Here is a 20,082-nt window from a genome sequence, read left to right as displayed (position 1 = left end):
GGCTTTGATCCAGATGCGTGATCGTATTTGGATGACATCTATCTCACAGACGATGAAATATGGGCGCATCTCTGTCGCATTAACCGCATAATATGTTGTTTTGTGGACTTCGGTTACAAATTTACCTTTGCAAAGTCTCACACTGCAGAGTACACAGTGTTGTTCCTGGGCTATGAGCTCAACAATGAAGGTAGAGGCTTGGCTCCTCACTTCTTGGAGAAGTGCGCACAATTGCACGCTCCAACAACACTGAAAAAATTGCAATCCTTGCTGGGATTCTTGAATTTAGGGCGTACTTATAATTTTCCAAATCGTGCTGGCTGCCTGAACATACAGCCCTTTTGCAATCATTGCAGGCTGATCTTCTAGAATCTAAATTCTTGCTGACTCGTGATAACCGCACCAGCCTGGTAATAAGAATCGTCCCTGGGGCGGTGGGTATCACATACCTTACTTTTAACGAAGGAGACACAGTAGCTATCGCTTACAAGTCACCCTTGTACACTTTGGCTGAAATGCGGTTTTCCACTGTGGAAAAAGTTTTGACAGCAGTGCAAATGGTGAATCTGTACCCCGTATCCTGCCCTAAAACCAGTGACAAAGGCTAGTGTACCAAGTTCAAAAGCTTTGCACCCATGGTGGATACAATGGGCAACATCTTTGACGTCTCCGGTTGTCACGTTTGTTTTTGATGCCTCCTTGCAGTCGCAGGAGTACTTACAGTATGAATGTATTCATCCTGCTCCTCTGACAATGCGTCCTTTGGAGGATTTCCATTGTATCATTTACACTGACGGTTCTGTGCAAGTTGTGCATGGGTCTAAGCAGGCATATATCTTAGCCTGCGCAATTGTGCTCGGTACAATGGTGAATGAAGAGTTCAAGTCCGATGTCGTACATACACAGACATTAGGAGACTGTACGGCTCAATTGGCAGAGCTCCATGCTCTTCTGCTCGCATTGGAGTAGGCAGATCCTGGTGTGACTACTCTCATTGTAAGTGACTCTTACTACGGTGTCCAGACTTACGATGACAATTTGTTCTTTTGGACTCAAAATGAATATCGCGATTCCAAAGGTAGTACGATAAACCATAAAATGATCTGGGTTCGAGTGGCTGAACTTAATGAGCACAGGGGAGTCCCTATTTTGAAGACATTGAAACTGTCTTGACAATAACGCCTTTAGCGAACACTTAAACCCTTATAAATGAAAACCACAATGTTTAAAGACACATTCAAAAAGGTAAAATATGAAAAACGCAATGTCCAATCATGATTGTTATGTAAAAAATTGTACAATTTATTCAGTATAAAAATAATACATTCAACAATAGTTACAGTCCCGTTTATAAATACAGTATTAAAAATCACATGAAGAGCATGTTAAAAACTTGATTAAAAAGTTGTCGACGCAGCGTTTCGGTTTTATTATTGCACCTTCATCAGGACAAAAAGCTCTTTAGATTTATGGGAAAGGAATGTCTTCCTCTGTATTCAATTAGAGGTGATATTCTTCTCAATACCATTCGTCATGTGATCACGTGCCACTAGTTTCAGATTAGTGCAAGATACATTTCTTAGATATAATAAACTTTTGTGTTAGAGTAGTGGGAGCCACCATTTCCTTGGTTATCTTGGGGTAGGCTTTCCTATCTTCTCCCGTTTTGAAGAGTTACGAGTGGAGCAGGGAGGCCGTATTACACCGACAAGATCTGGAGAATTAAATACTCCGCATCCCATAGAGACGGATGGAACCGAAGGTGATAATTTATAACGCTATTATCAACAGTATCCGGTCACCTCTGGCTGTGTTTTTCCAGATTTAAGGAAGAGGGAAAGAGCGTTCCCAGGATGGCACCAAGGGAAATGCACAGCCCCTTGGCAATTTCCAAATTAACACTCCATTTACCTCAACTCCACAACCATGCAACCCACAACCCTTGCAATGTAAACATCACAAATTCACAACCAACATGCAAAACAACATGCCCACCCACCTGAAACGACAGAACAACTCACAACGGTAACCTGGGCAAGCCCTGCACATGAGCAATCAACGGCATGGCACCTCAGCCTCACACTAGCCGAATATGAGGAGAGGTGGCAACCAGGCATGTGTGAAGGAGACAGGAGAAGTATGATTGGGAAAGTGCACAATGCCAAGTGTGGGATAGATGTGCTAGACATACTGCAGTATGCAGAACACACCCATATCCATGGCGATATACACCTCTGGTGTATGTAGTGTAGTGGACAGTGGACGCAACTATGTCATCCTGGCCAGTAGGGGAGTACGCAGAAATGTTGCCTGTTATGTCCTCCCCTTAAGCGTGCGCAGAGTTGGATGGCCTGGTGTATGCCAGGTCAGCATAGGGGTGTGAATAAAAAGTACATAGCCCTGGGCTTGGTCCTCTTCTGGAAAGCCCAATATCTCTGCCAGGGTGGCGCCGCTCCACAAGGCCGATGCCATCCACGTGAGCGGAGTTGCCTGCGATCCTGGGCACCTGCTGTACCCCGGCCAGCTTGACTCCAAACCCATCAGGCTAGCCCCTGCGCAGCCAGGCCACACTGATTATCTCCCGACACCAGTGTGTGTCACGTAGCGCTGACCACGTGCAGGTGAAAGCTCCAAGCCCGAGGGTCGCGACCCTTTCAGCCTTTCGGACCATTGCTGGCCCCCCGACGCTGGCCCACATTACTCATCCTCATTCACATACTACACCAGTAGGTACCATATGTGAAACTGTGTCCTGAGGCCTGAATAGCAGTGGCCCGAAAGCCACGGCAGCAGCCACAGCACCCTACCCCCGATCAGTGAGGCATAGTTCCATATGGGCATCTTGCGTCACATGGTGCCACTAACCCTGTTGAACGCAACCCGGCAACACGTGGATGAAGGACCAGGACTACCCTGCAGACCAGTAGGACCCACATCCAGCACCTGGTTGCAAATCACGAATGGCAGAGTCCACACCAGTGGTCGCATGGAGAGGAGTAAGAGGAAGATGCGGCTCAGTCCGGATGAAAGCCGGGTCACAGTCACGGAGGGTACCGAACACTATCAACAACTGACCTGGTGCCATCCACCCTGTTCATCGCAAGTCTGCGTGCCGTGGTGCCACTGAAGCTGAACTACGCCGGCTGGTGGGGCTATCCAACCTATGCTGGCGACACGCGGTGAATGGCCTGTGCTGACCGCTGCCACAGACCTACACCGCGGTCCAATAGGTCACACATGTGGAACTGTGTCTTGGGTAAGATGTGGAGGACTCCACACCATTGGACACGCCGCATTGCAGGAGGCATCCCCTAACAGTACTGGTGTCACTAACTCTGTGCGCAGAGTCATGGGCGCCATATGGTTGGACCTTGGTGGCATCAGAGCCCATGGCCTGGTGGTTTTCTGCATCTTCTTCTGGCTAGAGTAGACTTGGAGTCCGACATGTATCTGTTCCATTCATCTCCATCATGGGGACTGTATCAGCGTGGACCTGCCCTCTGCATCCTGCCCTGGGGGTACACCTTCCACTGTCCATCGATACACTCTGCGACAAGGCCCCTTGTCATCCTGTGACCCTACCCCAGTGCACCGCAATTCAGCAGCCCGTGGCATCAGGCCCGTGCAGGCCGCTGTGCATCCGTGGCTACTAACTCTGTGCAGCACAAAATATGGGCCTTTATGGTTGAATGGGTGTGTCCTTTATGTTGTACACTGTTGTCGGTTTCTGACTGCACCAGGCAGCCCTTTCTGACTGGTGTGCACACACCCCACACACAACCAGCACAGGTGTCACTCGGTAAGTGTGCCTGTTAATAAATGTGGCCAAAAGCACATGCCCGTAGCCATTTTCTCCATCTACAATGTAAAGGCAGCCACTAACAATTGCTCACAGGGCAGGGAAAGCGCTACGCTGTCTAATACTGTTTTAGCTGCTATTTGGATTGTTATTCTTGCTGCTAGAGCATTTTGCACAGCGCGATCGCGCACATCTTTTAATCGTTTTTACTTCCTAAACCTGCTTTTAAATACCTTGGGGCTTTGATATACTGCTTGTGACTCCCCGGTCCACCACAGCTTTCAGAGCTGCTTCTCGTGAAGGGAGGCTCACTTTCCTAACTTCCCGACTTCTGGGTGGCCATCAAGCAACGGCCATCTTTGAAATCAGCGCTCTAGTCTATCACCGCATTAGGGGGCAGATCACATCAAGCATGGCACCGACATGCAGCGGGCGCACCGCTGGTGCGCCTGCACCTGTCTGCGTCCATCCAGGACCAGGGGCCAGTAACCCTGCCCAAATCACCTCACTCCCTGGAAACGTATTTACCTGCACTAACACAGAGCTTCTAGTCTTAAACACAGCAGCCCAGACACCGTGTAAGCACAACCCTTGTGCTGCTTGGCCTGTGGGTTCACAGGAATAACAAGGGAGCATCACGTACAGAGACTGGATGCCAGAACGGCTCAATGTAAAGTCATGAAATTGGGATTAATTAATAGCAGATCCCTACCCAAGCATGCAGTGGAAATCATACTCTTAACAGAAGACGAGGAATTGAAGGTCCTATTTCCTAACTGAAAGCTGGCTTAGGGAAAGTTCAGCTCCTGAAATAGTAGAGGCTTTACCCCTGGGCTATGAAATTTCCCGCCTTGATAGAGCGGGAACCACAGTGGGAGGCATAGCAATTATTCACAAGGCGCAGTTAGGATGCACAACATCGCCCTTTAATATCGTAAAATCTGAGGCCCTCAGCTTTAGAATTTCTCTTTCCGTGACATGTTCTTTCTCAGGTGGACTGATTTACAGACCCACAGGACCATGCAGGTAGTTTCTAGAATCAGCCCCGGACCTGTTGGCAAGCATGCTCATTGAGAAGAGTGCCATTACAGTGTTAGGCAACTTTAACGTCCACCTGGATGAGCCTAATGATCCTGCAGCCAGGAGATGCCTAGCTGATATGGAAGCTTAACAGCTTTCACAATTTGTACTGTTAGCCACCCATGAGAAAGGCCACCTCTTAGACCCTATTTTCTCAAATGACCTGAGGCTGAAGGTACTAGATCCCATATTGATGCCGTGGACTGATCATGCCCTGATTCCACTGCATCTCCGGATACCTTTGGTAGGGGAGCAAAATAAAGAAGACACAATAGTAGGAAGAAAATGGCCTAGGACAGTTCTGGAGGCCTGGATCTGCGACCTGGAGTCCTATGTGCCTCCAGACACAAAAGACCTAGAAGAGGCCCATGGCAACTGGCTAACATGGATCAATAGCTCTATTGACAGGAATTTTAGGTAGCCAGGCCCTCTAACTCACAAACATTTGAATAGATCCTCTTGGTTCTCACCTATGCTGGTTGCACAAAAAAAACGGTAAAACATTGGAACAAGACTGGAGGAATTCTTATGACCCTGAACTAAAAGTATCTTATAAAATAGCTATGCAGCTCCATCATAAGAGCATTAGGAAAGCTCAGGCTGTTTTCTATGAGGACAAAATAGCAAAATCTTCCAACTCCTCTAAGGAGCTCTTTAAAATTATTAAATCACTTACCACCGTAGACCAGGGAGTACACAGCCCCCAATATTTCAAAGAAAGCTGCAATGGGTTGGCCACTTTCTTTAAAAGCAAAGTGGAACATATCTACAACTCTCTCCCCCCTAATCCAATGATGACCTTAGGAGCCCCACAAAACCCTTATAATAAGTCACAAAGTGAGCATTGGGAATCAATTCACCAGCTCTCTTGTCCATCCCGCCAGTAAATACAGATCATATATCTTCTCTTCTAAAGAAAATTAAGTCAGGATCCACAATGGACGCGGCCCCATCTCATATCCTTGAACAGGGGGAAAAAACCATTATCACCCAACTATGCAACCTATTTAACCTATCTTTTGAAAAAGGCAAGGTACCAAGAGAGTGGAAACATGCAATCATTAACTTTATGGCGGGTGCTGCTTTAAGCAGCAACCACCGCAATGTTAAATATACAGGATGTGACTGCCAGGGTGGCGGTCACATCCTAATTCCTATGGCGGGAACGCCGCTACCCCTGCGGATGGTCCCTCCACCTCGGGGGTAGCGGACAGACGCAAGTCCGTCCGCCATCCTAATAGGCTTCATAGAACTGAGTCAGCCCTGTTGGTGCCGCTTTTGATACGGTAGACCACTCAGTACTGACTTAGAGGTTGGAAAACGTTGGAACTGGAGGAACAGTGAAGCAATGGGTGCGTCATTCCTGAGTGACAGGACCTTCCAATGTATGGAGGCTGGCTTTAAGTCAGACTCTCTCTCAGCACCATGGGGAGTCCCGCAGGGATCCTCCCTGAGTCTGACTCTTTTTAATATTTACCCCTAGTCCTTTGGCCCGTATAATACAGGAATTCGGCATCTCTATTGTGTCATATGCAGATGACACGCAACTAGTGTTTTCAATCTCAGACTCTTTCAACTCAGATCACCGGCAACTTGTTCCCTGCCTCGAAAAAATTGGATCATGGATGTCGAACTGTAGGCTCAAGTTGAACGGGGATAAGACAGAACTGATGATTCTGGGTAACAACTTCAATCCTCGATTAGAGATCCTATGGCCTAGCAAGTTGGGGGCCATCTCCTTCCCCCAAAGCAGCCATAAAAAACCTAGGCATGTGGCTGGACCAGAATTTAACTATGGAGGTACAGGCCAAAAAATTGTCTGGCACCTGTTTCGGGATGTTACGCCTGATTAGAAAAATCATATACCTACTCCCAGAGAACGCAAGGAGGACCATAGCCCAGGCCTCAGTTATATCGAGACTGGACTACGGCAACTCTCTCTTTCTGGGCTCTCCTAAATATGTAACAAACAGACTACAAATTGTTCAGATTGCTGCTGCCCGACTGCTTCTCAACATACCCTGAGGTCAATCAGTCAAATCAGGATTGAGGGAATTGCATTGGCTCCCGATCCAAGCCAGAATCAAATTTAAGTCCTTAAGCCTTGCCCATCGAGCCAAGTATGGGAGGGGCCCGCCCTTATCCAAAAGCTGGTCGCTCACTATTCGCCCCACCGACATCTCAGATCAAGTTCAAAATTCCTGATGAAAACGGCTACAACCAAAAGAACCAGTTGGGGTGGAAGATCCTTCACCCATCTGGTACCCACTCTCTGGAACAGCCTAGACCCAGAGCTCCGACTCACTGAAAATGAAGCCCCCTTTAGGAAAAGACTTAAGACATGGCTCTTCCCGTAGGACTGAGTGTTGATTGCCTTTACCTCTGAATCACCCCAGCGCTGAGATGGAAGCCCAAGGGTAGTCAGGAGCTTTACAAATCCCATAAACATAAACATCTGAGCAAGTGTGCCCATGTGTCAGCATGATGGTCACGGACCCTGCAACATCACAGTGTGCTGTCCTCTGTGGATGTTGCCATGTCACCTCAGCATTGGCAGTGACCCTTGACATGTAGCCCCACACCTGCCCCGCGGCATGCACAGGCTGCGTGTGTTGGTTCGGCAGGGGGCGCAGGGGGTGGTCCAGACATGTGCCGGTGCATGAAGTATGGTAAGTATGTCTTTGTTTTGGGGTATTGTTGCCACGAGTTCCACAGTACATGATTTTGCAATGTGGCATGTACCAGGAGGGCGGGCCCGCCGGTACGGGGACATGTAGGAGCGCAAGTATGCTTGGGTTCTTGGCACTTGCATGCCAGGTGTCTGGTGCCTGGCCTCATTCGCAGCGCGATCCCAGTCAGCCATGTGCTGAACACCTGTGTCCGACCTGTCCAGACTATTGGCCTACAGCCAAGTGGGCGTAAACCTTTGAAGTCCAACGTTATTGTTGGCATGACGCTAGACATGCACGGACGGACATTAGAATGGTGTCCAATAGGAGTGCATGTGATGTGCAACCGTGCATAGCACACAAGTGTGGGTGCCCGTGGCAGGGAGGAGCAGCTGTGTGGCAACGTGACACATAAAGTTTGTTTGGTTTGTTTTGTCTTTTTTGTGCACAAGTTGGTGTTTGTACCACATTGTGTTCGATGTTGGCGTGCTCTGCTTCCTATGTGTGTGTGGGATGTATGATTCCACCCTTCTGAAGTGAGCTTTGTGGGGTCCCTGGTCTTCCCGGTACCACCCTTCTCGAACCAGACAGCACACAAGGGTTGCTGCTAACCAGAGACACATTTCTGCCCTCCTGCTGGTGAGCCAAGCTCAAGCAGGGGATGGCAGAACAATAGGCATCCTGTTACAGGGAGGTGTGGCCACCTCCCAGAAAGGATTAGGTATTGAGGTTTGGTGGGTGCACTTCCAAAGTGTCTGAAAGTCTGCACGAGGGGCACACTTGGTGTCCCTGTTCATAGTCCAGCTCAAACCAGTTCTAGGAGCCGATGGCTCCCACTCTGGCACGAAACTAGACAATGGACAGAGGAGTATCCTCCCCACTGTCCAGACATCCCCTGGGAGGGTCCCCAGAATCTCCTCTGGGTACAAAGGGGCTTACCTGGCTGTAGGACCCGAGATTCAACGTGGACAAGATTCTGAACCTGAAACCCCTGAACTTCGACCGTCTGGACACTTGGACTGCGCTGGACTTTGTTTGGGCACAACTTCATCTCCCACTCAGTCTGCTGCATTGTCTGTGCCCGTGCACCATAGAGGATCTGTGCAGGACCTGTGGAGCATCAAGGACAACTAAAGACATCTCCCTTGGAGGGAAGGAGTCACTCCCCCGCATCCACAGGCACCACATCCCAAAGTACCAGTCGGCTGTTCCTGAGCTCTTTTGACTCCAAAGATCCCAGCAAAACAGGAGGTAGGTCCCTTCATCTCTTAAGGCCCAAGTTACCCTTTCACCACGTTTCAGGTCAGAATCCCTTGTGGGGGCTGCGAAACCTGAACCCCTGTGCACTGCATACTTTGGAAGTGCATATGTTTGTTGGCTGTTGCCAGACAAGAATGTTGGGCTACTGATAGCCCCATTCTGTGGGCATATTTCTTACCAAGATCTTTCTCCTCCTCACACTGAGTGCTCCATGGACTGTCATCTTGTGAATCCACCTGAGGTCCTCTCGTAACTCCTGTGCCTCTTGCCTGTGAATCCACTTGAGGGTCAAATTTGTTTTCCATTGGCTTCCCTTGTTGCTCCAGGCTTGCCTTGACTCCCCTTCCTGTGGTGAATCTCCTGGACTTTGCTGGTCCAAACCGTTACTCTTCTTGACCTCCTGCGTGGGTTGCCATTGCCAAGGCTTGTTGGTGCCCATGCAGGACACCGAACTCCCAAGCATTTGACATCCTTTATGGGACAGCTCTCATCCGGCTCCTGGTTGTCTTCAACATCTATAGGTCCCCGTGGCTGCAGAGTCAAAAACATCGTCAACGCAGCTGAAGCGCCCGACATCGGTGGCCATTCGTCTACTGTGCCCCTGGTCACTCCCAGTGACCCAGAGTCTGTCCCCTCTGCTTTTAGGTACACTTCATCCTGAATACACGTTTGGATTCCACCGGACGTTCTTCATCCTTCCAGCAGTGACTCTTCTTTGAAGTCTCCCATTGAGATCGACGGCGGTTTCCGACGCCACTTCAGACCTATGCACCCGGCTTCCCTGGGATAGGTAACTCTGTTACTACGGTATCCACAGATGGGGTGGCTCTCCAACCTCCTAACTTCCACAGGGTTTCTTCGAATCACACTTTAATTCACTCTGTCTGGTGCACAGAGCGGTACACGATCTGGGCCCAGTCCCCTTACAGGAAAAGTTTACCTGGTACCTCCCTAAGAGGCAGCTTAGCTCCTCCAGCGCAAGTCTGCTGGTAATTCCTAGATTCAAGCGTTCTAGGATCGGGGGGAGGGCTTTCAGCGTGGCTGCTGCTCACCATTGGAATGAGCTACCTCAGAGTATTAGGCAAATCAACTCTCTAATTGAGTTCAGAAAGAGCCTGAAAACTTGGCTCTTCCCCAAGGCATGAACCTCTCTTCAGTTTCTCTGGACCCTACGCTTGACGGTTACTTCTTCTAGTCTGAGCCCCAGGATACCCGTAGGGTCGCAGTTTCCGCTATATAAGAACTTTTTACATTACAATACGTTACACACTGGGAAGTGTCCTTAAACCTTAGAACTTCAACCTCAACTTCCCCATAGGATTGTACGGAGCACGCAGTTGTGTTCCCACACTGCACCTGTCCTCCGTGGGGTTCCTACTTACTCACCTTGGATGGTTCCTTGGGGTACCAGCGGTTCTACTTACTCTAGAGCTTGTCTTGACTCGAGTTGTGGTTCTTATACCCCTATTTAATATATGGTTTGGTCCCTCTCTGGGCTCACTGTCTTTTATTGCTACTTACTATCGTTTCTGTGCTACAGTATTATTTGCTTTGTGAATATATTTGTGTAGTAATACTGTGTCGTACGAGAGAGTGTTATATAAATAAATACATATTTTTATAACTACTGTCTGGTTCTCCTTTCATTTAATGAATACAAAAAGATTGCATTCTGGTAAAACAAGCTGCTTAACATTCCTTCAAGACTACGCCTGAAGGCTGCTCTCCACAGCTACCTCTTGGATAGCTTTCTAAGGTGATCTTTGACCCCTTAAATCAGCCTAAGGGCTGTTTGGACTGGTGCGAGGTGCCCACTTTAATTAGTGGACAGCATGTACCAGGTCACCGACTCACAGGGAGGCTACTGTATTCACTACAATTGATTTGGCCAGCGCAGACAAGACTCTAGGCATTGCACAGCTTTTATAACAACTGAAAGCAGGATCCAGTATAGAAGAATGCCTTTACGGCCGGCAGGTGCACCTGCTGATTTTCAGAGGGAGATGTCCAGAGTATTATCAGGCATAACAGGTGGGAAGGTGTTTAGGATGACATTTTTATATTTGGAAAGGACAAAAAATAGCATGATGGGACATTGAAGGGGGGTTTACATGCTCTAATGAAAAGTGTTCCGAGTGTGAAGGAAGAGAAATGTGGTTTTGGAAAACGGCAGGTGGAATACTTGGGGCACATTATATCTATGGAAGCCGTACGTCCAACAATCAGTCATGTTGAAGCTATTGTGAATGCTCCTAAGCTCAAGCCTAAAGAACAATGAATGTCTTTTTTGTGGCTAAAAGAGTTTTATTCCCGTTTTGTGAAAAATGATGTCTCGAAGGTGGAAAATTTATGAGCATTATTAAAGAAAAATGCTAATTTTGGATCACTGACAGAATATCGACCTCCAAAATATCGACCTACAGGAATATCGAGTCAAAAATATCAAGGGCAAGAATATCGACATCCTATCTACAACATGGTAAGTACAAAAATATCGAAAAAATAATATAGATGTTAAAAATATTGATGTTAAAAATATCGGTTTTTTTTCTTTTAAAATATAAATGTAAAATAAAGTATATAACACTAATAAATAAAATCTACATAGTTAAAAGTATCTAATAATGTTTAAAATAAATAAATAATACATATATAATAATAATACATTAATTAAATATGTACAGTAAATATATAATATATATGTACTGAACAATAAATTCTAATAATTATTTTACTAATTTATAAATTAATAAAGTATATTCTAAATTACAAATATATTTACAAACATAAAACAATAACATAAATAAAATGTTAAAAATATAAAAAATTAAATATACTTTTAATATTTTTACAATTAATTATATAAAATGTTGGATAGCGTAAGGGTTAAAATTACTATTCCCACTCCAGAGAGTGCAACAGTAGGGAAAGCTTTGAATAGCGTAGGGGTAAAAATTACTATTCCCACTCCAGAGAGTGCAACAGTAGGGAAAGCGTTGGATAGCGTAGGAGTAAAAATTACTATTCCCACTCCAGAGAGTGCAACAGTAGGGAAAGCGTTGGATAGCGTAGGGGTAAAAATTAGTATTCCCACTCCAGAGAGTGCAACAGTAGGGAAAGCGTTGGATAGCGTAGGAGTAAAAATTACTATTCCCACTCCAGAGAGTGCAACAGTAGGGAAAGCGTTGGATAGCATAGGAGTAAAAATTACTATTCCCACTCCAGAAAGTACAACAGTAGGGAAAGCGTTGGATATCGTAGGGGTAAACATTATTATTCCCACCCCAGAGAGTGCAACAGTAGGGAAAGCTTTAGATAGCGTAGGGGTAAAAATTACTATTCCCACTCCAGAGAGTGCAACAGTAGGGAAAGGGTTGGATAGCGTAGGGGTAACAATTACTATTCCCACTCCTGAGAGTACAACAGTAGGGAAAGTGTTGGATAGCGTAGGGGTAACAATTACTATTCCAATTCCAGAGAGTGCAACAGTAGGGAAAGCGTTGGATAGCGTAGGGGTAAAAATTACTATTCCCACTCCAGAGAGTGCAACAGTAGGGAAAGCTTTGGATAGCGTAGGGGTAAAAATTACTATTCCCACTCCAGAGAGTGCAACAGTAGGGAAAGCGTTGGATAGCATAGGAGTAAAAATTACTATTCCCACTCCAGAGAGTGCAACAGTAGGGAAAGCGTTGGATAGCGTAGGGGTAAAAATTACTATTCCCACTCCTGAGAGTGCAACAGTAGGGAAAGTGTTGGATAGCGTAGGGGTAACAATTACTATTCCAACTCCAGAGAGTGCAACAGTAGGGAAAGTGTTGGATAGCGTAGGGGTAACAATTACTATTCCAACTCCAGAGAGTGCAACAGTAGGGAAAGTGTTGGACAGCGTAGGGGTAACAATTACTATTCCAACTCGCGAAAGTGCAACAGTAGGGAAAGTGTTGGATAGCGTAGGGGTTAAAATAGCATACTTATAAATAAAAGCTTTTTTAAAATATAAAAATATAAACTATTAAATAAATATAAACCATATACAATACCTATACATAATTATAAAAAACATGATTAGCTAAATATATTTAACCAAAAATAAATATTAAAAAAATACCATTTTATATTATTTAATTACCAATTAATAATTAATTAACAATTATATTATTAACAAAAAAATTAATTTAAAAACATTATTACTTAATTAAATTATAATTACTTCCCACCCTATTCCCCTATAAACCCACTACCCACAACAGAACACATGTATCTATTTATGAATTAATTAAAATTATTTACCAATCAATTAAAATTAATTACCAATTAATTAAAATTAATTACCTATTAATTAAAATTAATTTATAATTCCTACTAATTAATAATTAATTAAAGATAATTAAATAACTTCCCACCCTATTCCCCTATAAACCCACAACACGCTACAGAACATATATATCAATTAATCAATTTATTAAAATGAAATACCAATTAATTAAATGTATTTACCAATTATTTAAAATTATTTAATAATAACTACTAATTAATTTTTAATTTAACATAATTAAATTACTTCCCACCCTATTCCCCCATAAACCCACAACCCGCTACACATATTTATCAATTAATCAATTAATTAAAATGAATTACCAATTAATTAAATGTAATTACCAATTATTTATAATTAATTAATATTAACTACTAATCATTAATTAATTTAACCTAATTATATTACTTCCCATCCTATTTCCCTATAAACCCATTACCCGCTACAGAACATATTTATCAATTAATCAATTAATTAAAATAATTTTCCAATTAATTAAACATAATTACCAATTCATTACAATTTATTAATAAATCCTACTAATTAATAATCAATTTAACATAATTAAATTACTTTCCACCCTATTCCCCTATAAACCCACAACCCGCTCCGGTACTAAAACATATAATTTGCTTATAAATACATTTATTAATATATAAAATTAATACACATATAATATTAATTATTTTAAATACTTAAGTAAAACATATAACACATACATATTAAAAAACACAAAAAAAATACAAATATCGATATTAGTGTCATCGAAATTAGTAACATCGTTATATATGCTATTGATATTACTAACTTCGATATTACTTACATCGATATAAAGAATTTCGATATTACTTACCTTAGGGTCGATATTCTGTCAAACGATATTCTTGACATCGATATTCTGCACCTTCGAAATTTCTAACACAATATTTTGGTAGGTCGATATTTAATACTCGGGAGTTTGTAGCAATCAAGAATGAGGTTGTAAATGCACCTTGGGATTGGATTTACTATATCAGTGGATGCCAGTGGTTACGGAGTAGGAGCTGTTCTATCACAAAAGAAGGATGAGTGGGTGGTTGCATATGCATCTCGCACCCTGACACAAGTCGACAGAAATTATTCAGTGATAGAGAAAGAATTAATCGCTCCAACTTGGGCTGTAGAGTGTTTCAGGGTGTATGTTCGGGGAAGGAAATTCAAAATCTGTGCAGACCATAACTCTTTAGTGAATATTTCAAAACAAAGAAGTGGGAAAAATATAACAACACAGTTAGCACGATTGGCTTCAAAGTTGCAAATGTATTATTATGATATTGTATGTGTTCCCAGCAAAAATAATTGTGTTGCTGATAGGTTATCACAGTTACCAGTGTAATTGTGCACAGCACAGGCAATGGATGAGAGTGGACATGATGTGGCGTACACATATGAAGACGTGATGTGTCATAGGAATAGGGATGTGGCGAATGTGTTAGAGGTGAAAGGGATAGAAGAAATGGAAAAAGATGTGGTGCTGCTGGGTGTAGAAAAATCATTGTAAATGTGTGGCCTTTGCAATGGCAATTGTAAGCTGAACATAACCCATTTTGGAAGGAAAAGGAGGAATTATCCTTTTGTAAATGTATAGTCCTAAAAGGAGGTAGATTTGTACCTCCTATTAGGATTCGCAAGAACATCATCAAGTTAGGACATGAAGGCAATTGGGGGATGTCAAACATGAGGCAGAAAGTTTAGGAACAAAATTAGGTGGGCAGGTTTGTACGGTATGGTGGATAGTTGGGTGAGGGAATATAATGCATGCATGTCAAGTGACAAAGTGATTAACCCAATCATGGTCCCTTTGCAAACTGTAGATTCATCTGATGGGCCATGGTGGAAAGTACCAATTGATATTATGGGGCCACTTGCCACGTTACAATCCAAAGAGGCATATGCCATTTTTCTCATTGTGCATTACTCTAAGTGGGCGGCAGTTCATATGGTTGGTATTGTGACCACTGAGGTGGTTATTGATTTTTTGGAAGATGTTTTTTCCAGGAAAGGTGTACCAGAGTTGTTGGTGTCTGATAATGGGGTGGTGCTTAAATCAAGTAAGATGCAGTCATTTTTTGGGAAAATGAAATCATGTAAGGGCGTCGTTGTATTATCCTGAAAGTAATGGCCAGGTTGAGCGGTTCAATGGAATTGTCAAAGAGGCAATACAATTGGTACTTAAGTCTAGGTTATAATGGATGAAAGCTCTTCAAAGTATGTTGTTATCGTACACGATTACATGTCATTGAGTAACAGGTAAAATGCTGTTTGAGGTGTTAAGAGGAAGGAAACCTTCTTCAAAATTTGTACGTTGGTTGTTGAGGATTAAGAAGGAAGAGAAAGGGAAGTCAGAGGCTGAGCTTCTGATGAAGAGGAATGTGGAACGGAGTCAAACTCAGGTCATTAACAGAATCAACATTATTAATATTATTATTTGAAGCTTGTAAAGCGCACAGCTACCCCCAGCGGGCGTTTCCCGGCTCTAAGAAAGGCGGCAGGTGTGGGTACTCATAGAGGGCGAAGAGTTGGAAAATAGCCAGGTCTTCAAGTGGCATCGGAAAATAGATTCAGATTCAGCCATCTGCCAGGACATTGGCAGGCTGTTCTAGGCTTTGAACAAAAAATCAATAGGAGGGAGGTAGAGTGCTGATCCGTTCAGTCTCCTTTGTTTAACAGTAAATCATGGGGGAAGGATCACTTGTCCTGCATAACCAGGGTATGCAGGTGGGTACGTGGTGTCTCACAAATTAAAAGACCCTCATACACTTGTATTTTGGATGATCGTAGCGGTATATGTTGTCTCCCCGCTTTTATACACGTGTGTGCATAATCCTTGGGTCAGTGTTTATGCAACCTCCGCCTGGAGGATTTACCCTTGGTTAAAAACAGTAGTGATCGTGGATAGAGAGGTGCTAGGGAAGTGAATTAAAATACCTGGACAGCCAGATGCAGGACTTTATTGGGTCTGGATTCGGGTAGCCCAAGTGAGTTAGGGTAATTGAATGTTGTGCAGCTTTGGAATGATTAGGAATTCAAGCGCACTGCATGATGTGTATTATAAAATGGTCGACATGTTTCAGCCTAGTTGCCTGTATAGGTTGGCAAGATTCCCGAGGGAGAAAAGGGAGAATTATGAGAATCATGTGCAATTTACCGAAACACACTGAGGAAACCTGGTTCAATTGAGATTTACAGGATAACTCGCGTTGAACCGGAATCCAAGATTCCTGGCTGAGTTCACAGGTTGCGGAGGGGGGTTCAACTCCAATGGCTCCAATGGCTTTTGATGAAAAACAGCACCTCAGTGTTATGAGAGTTCAGCCTAAGCGTGTTTGATGCCAACCAGGTGGAGATGTTGCACACGGAGTGTCTAAAATTAGAGGAGGCTGCTTCAGAGTGATCCTTAAATGAGAACACCAATTGTGTGTTGTCAGCATTAGAAATTACTCTGACACCACAAGATTCTACCACTGAGGCCAGAGGAGAGAGATATACATTAGAAAATAGCGGGCCCAGTGTGGAGCCCCAAGGGACTCCACAGTTCAGTGGTTTCTCCTCTGACACAAATGGCTGAACGGAGACCTGTTGAGTGCGGCGATCTTGAAAGGATCTGATCCAGGATAGAGGGGTACCCTGAATCCCGAGAATGTATAGTCTCTCAAGCAAAATATCATGAGAGACCGTATCGAATGCCGCAGACAGGTCGAGAAGCACCAGCATCGCTGCTTCACCTGTGTCCAAACATTCACAAATGGTTTCAGAAACCTCCAGCAGCGCAGTCTCTGTGCTATCTCCGGATCTAAACCCGGATTGTGAGTCGTGTAAATGATGGCACGTCTCAAGATAGCTCGATAATTGCTCTTGAACTACTTTTGCCAGGACTTTGGCTGGTTTAGGTAGCAGGGAAATGGGGCGGTAATTTTTTAAAAACAGAAGGATCTGCATCCGGTTTTTTCAAAATAGATATTAGCATGGCCTGTTTCCAGGTCAAATGGAAAAGGGGAAAGCCCCAGGGAAAAAATTACTGGCGGAGTTCATTTTCTTGAAAAAATACTCTCACATTACTGAGCGCTTAAGTTTACGGCTCTGTAAAATGATTTAGCCTCTGTTTCATAGGATAGTCTCCAATTCTGTTCGAGTTTGTTGCACTGACTTTTTTCAGCGCGCAGAGCGGGGGTAAACCAGCTGGCAGATTTTTTTTCTCTTTCTAGAGGAGACAATAGGTTGCTGTGGGGCGACCGTATAAAGGGCAGAGGCGAGCCAATAATTAAAGTTAGATACATCTAGTTCCAAATTCCCCCCCAACTGCAGATGGGTGCGAGAAAGGGCGGAGCCAAAGTATTACAAGTGATTTTAAACCATTTCCTACTGTGATCCTGGGCCAAAGAGGAATTAGTTGATTGAGACAGAGTAGACACACTAAACAGGATTCAAAAAATGGTCTGACCATGTAAGAGGTATAGGCGGAGCGCGGCGAGATTAGGGTAAACAGTAAATCAGGAGTGTGGCCGGCCTGATGGGTAGGGCCTCTAACCCGCTGGGTTAGATCAAGGCCTTCCAGGGTTTCTAGATGCTGTCCAGCTTTAGTGCACTGAGTATCATCCACATGTAAGTTAAAATCACTAAGGATTATAATATGTGTATGTTTAAGCGACAGATCAGCCGCAATATTATAAAAATCTGTAAAATGTTGAGGCGGGAGGTAGGGAGTTTGTAAATGAGAATTCCAGCCATAGCTATATTCGACACAGCAGAGATGCTGAAATACATTGCTTCCAAGGGGCTGATGCTAGGGATTTTCCCAGCCTCACTGCAATCCCACCACCCACTTTGTTGTTAGGCCTATTTATTCCCACAAAACGATATTCAGGGGGGATGCCAAGATTGAGGTCGGGATTAGAAAAATGTCATCCGAATGGCGGGGTAGCGATCTAAAATTAAGTAAACAGGCTTCAATGGGGGTGAAGACCAATTTGCCCCTTTGCGGGTCCAAAGCGCATTGGGTGTAGTCTGGGAGGGGCTGCGGGATCTAACTTAAAAGTGAATAAATAAGCGGCTCAATTAAATTGAGACTGGGCCCAGAAAACTCACATAAGATCAGAGCACCACAGCACTTATCTCGCACTTCAAGCACTTGCGACCTAGACCAAAGGATTTGGGTACCGGAGGGGCACCCAGCAGCATTGCTGGCACTGGCCGCGGAACAGGCGCTGAAGGGCTTGCTTTTGGAGCGCCTTAAGTGTGCCAGTGGTGTGCCCGCTGCGCACGTCTACTACACGCGTCCGCTGCACGACGGAAATGCTAGGTTTAAGTAGTAAGCGGGTGCTAGTGCGCTAACCCGCTTGTTCCACACCCAGAAGCAGCCGGAAGTAGAGAAGCCTGCAGACCTCTATACTCTCCACTACAAACGGGCACGCCCGCCATGGACCGGAGTAAGAGGAAAAGAGGCAAAGAGATTTAAAAGCAGTTAAAAACACAAATATAAGTTTCAATTTCAAAATTAAAATGCAAATAGCACGAGTGCCTTCATCTACGAGCGTCGGGTAATAATAAGATGTCGAATATTTTGGTACGTCAGTATGTGTGAGTGAGGAAACCAGGCCTATTGGAAAAGGGGCACCTCGTTGGTCTGATCCAGAGAGAATCGTAAAGGTGTTGGTAGGTGCAGTGAAACTTGAAGATGGGAGCGTGCGGAATTTATGCCATGTGAGTGAGTGCAAGGAGGTTAGAGGACATAATGGTCAGGAGTGTGGTATGCATGACACTGTTAGTGGATACTTGATGGGTGATGAGGTGTGTTTAAAGGTTGAAGCAAACTCTAGGGTGAGTGAGATGTGAGAGTACATCGAAGTGCGAGAGAGAAGAAATTGCCTGGTCATATTACAGAGTTTGTGATGGGATAATATTCTATTTTAGTTATTTACAGTGTGCATATTTATTTCCTGGTAGTTGGAGTTCTAAGGGGGGAAAGGGCATGTGTCATTTATCTCTTGATGTTTTGGTGTGTTTGTTATTTGTATTGAGGGGAAGGTGTGTGGGACATTGGAGTGTTGTGAGTGGAAGGTTGGTGAGGGACATGATCGGTATTAGAATAGGAACATTGGGGGCAGCAGTTGGCCAGGAGTAGCTGTTGTGCTGGGGCTTGCTGGCATGGCTCTCTATGTACGAGGAACCAGGAACCCATGAATAAACACTTTGACGTTGATCTTACCTATCGGAGGTGGAGTCGCTCATAACTTGCAGTGCACCATGTATTATCACCACAGTATGACACGAGCCTGCACACACCGCACTGTTGGATGTGTTCAGGAAACTGTTAATAGTATGTTTAATGTGCACCCACGCATAAGCCCGCAGCACTGCATTGCTCAAGGTGAGTGCGCGGTGGAAGAGGAGACGCAGACACGCTGTAAACAACACATTATTCCATTAGTAAATGCACAGGTAACCAGCAAACACTGCAGAGCACATACCTTGTCCTTGGTGCCAGGAGATGCATGGACAGAATGTACAGGTATGGGTGTATCACTCACAGGGCCTGCCTGAAATTTATCAGGCAGCACTAAGCCACTTTTTTTGGCTTAATGCTACCTGACAAATATCAGTCCCTTTAACGCAGTGTCCTGCATTAAAGGGGCCTGCAATGGGTGTTGCTGGGGGCGCTCCCAGCAACACCCATGGCTTTTGACATTGCCCCGATTTACAAAAAATTGTAACTCTGAGGCTGTGCCAAAAGCCTACGCCTCCCCAGGGAAGCGTAAGGGAGGCGCAACGGGGAGAAATATCTTTATTTCTCCTCGTTTTTCCTTTTTCTATGTGTGCTGCATTCCGCAGCACATAGAAAGAGGAAAAGCCTCTTGAGATTATTTTTGTCCAGAGAGGTTTCCCCTCCCGTACAAAAATAATCATCCCCGCAAAGCAGACAC

Source organism: Lissotriton vulgaris, unplaced genomic scaffold, assembly GCF_964263255.1.
Source record: "Lissotriton vulgaris unplaced genomic scaffold, aLisVul1.2 SCAFFOLD_451, whole genome shotgun sequence".
Taxonomy (NCBI): Eukaryota; Metazoa; Chordata; class Amphibia; order Caudata; family Salamandridae; genus Lissotriton; species Lissotriton vulgaris.
Note: the sequence above shows the minus strand (reverse complement) of the source record.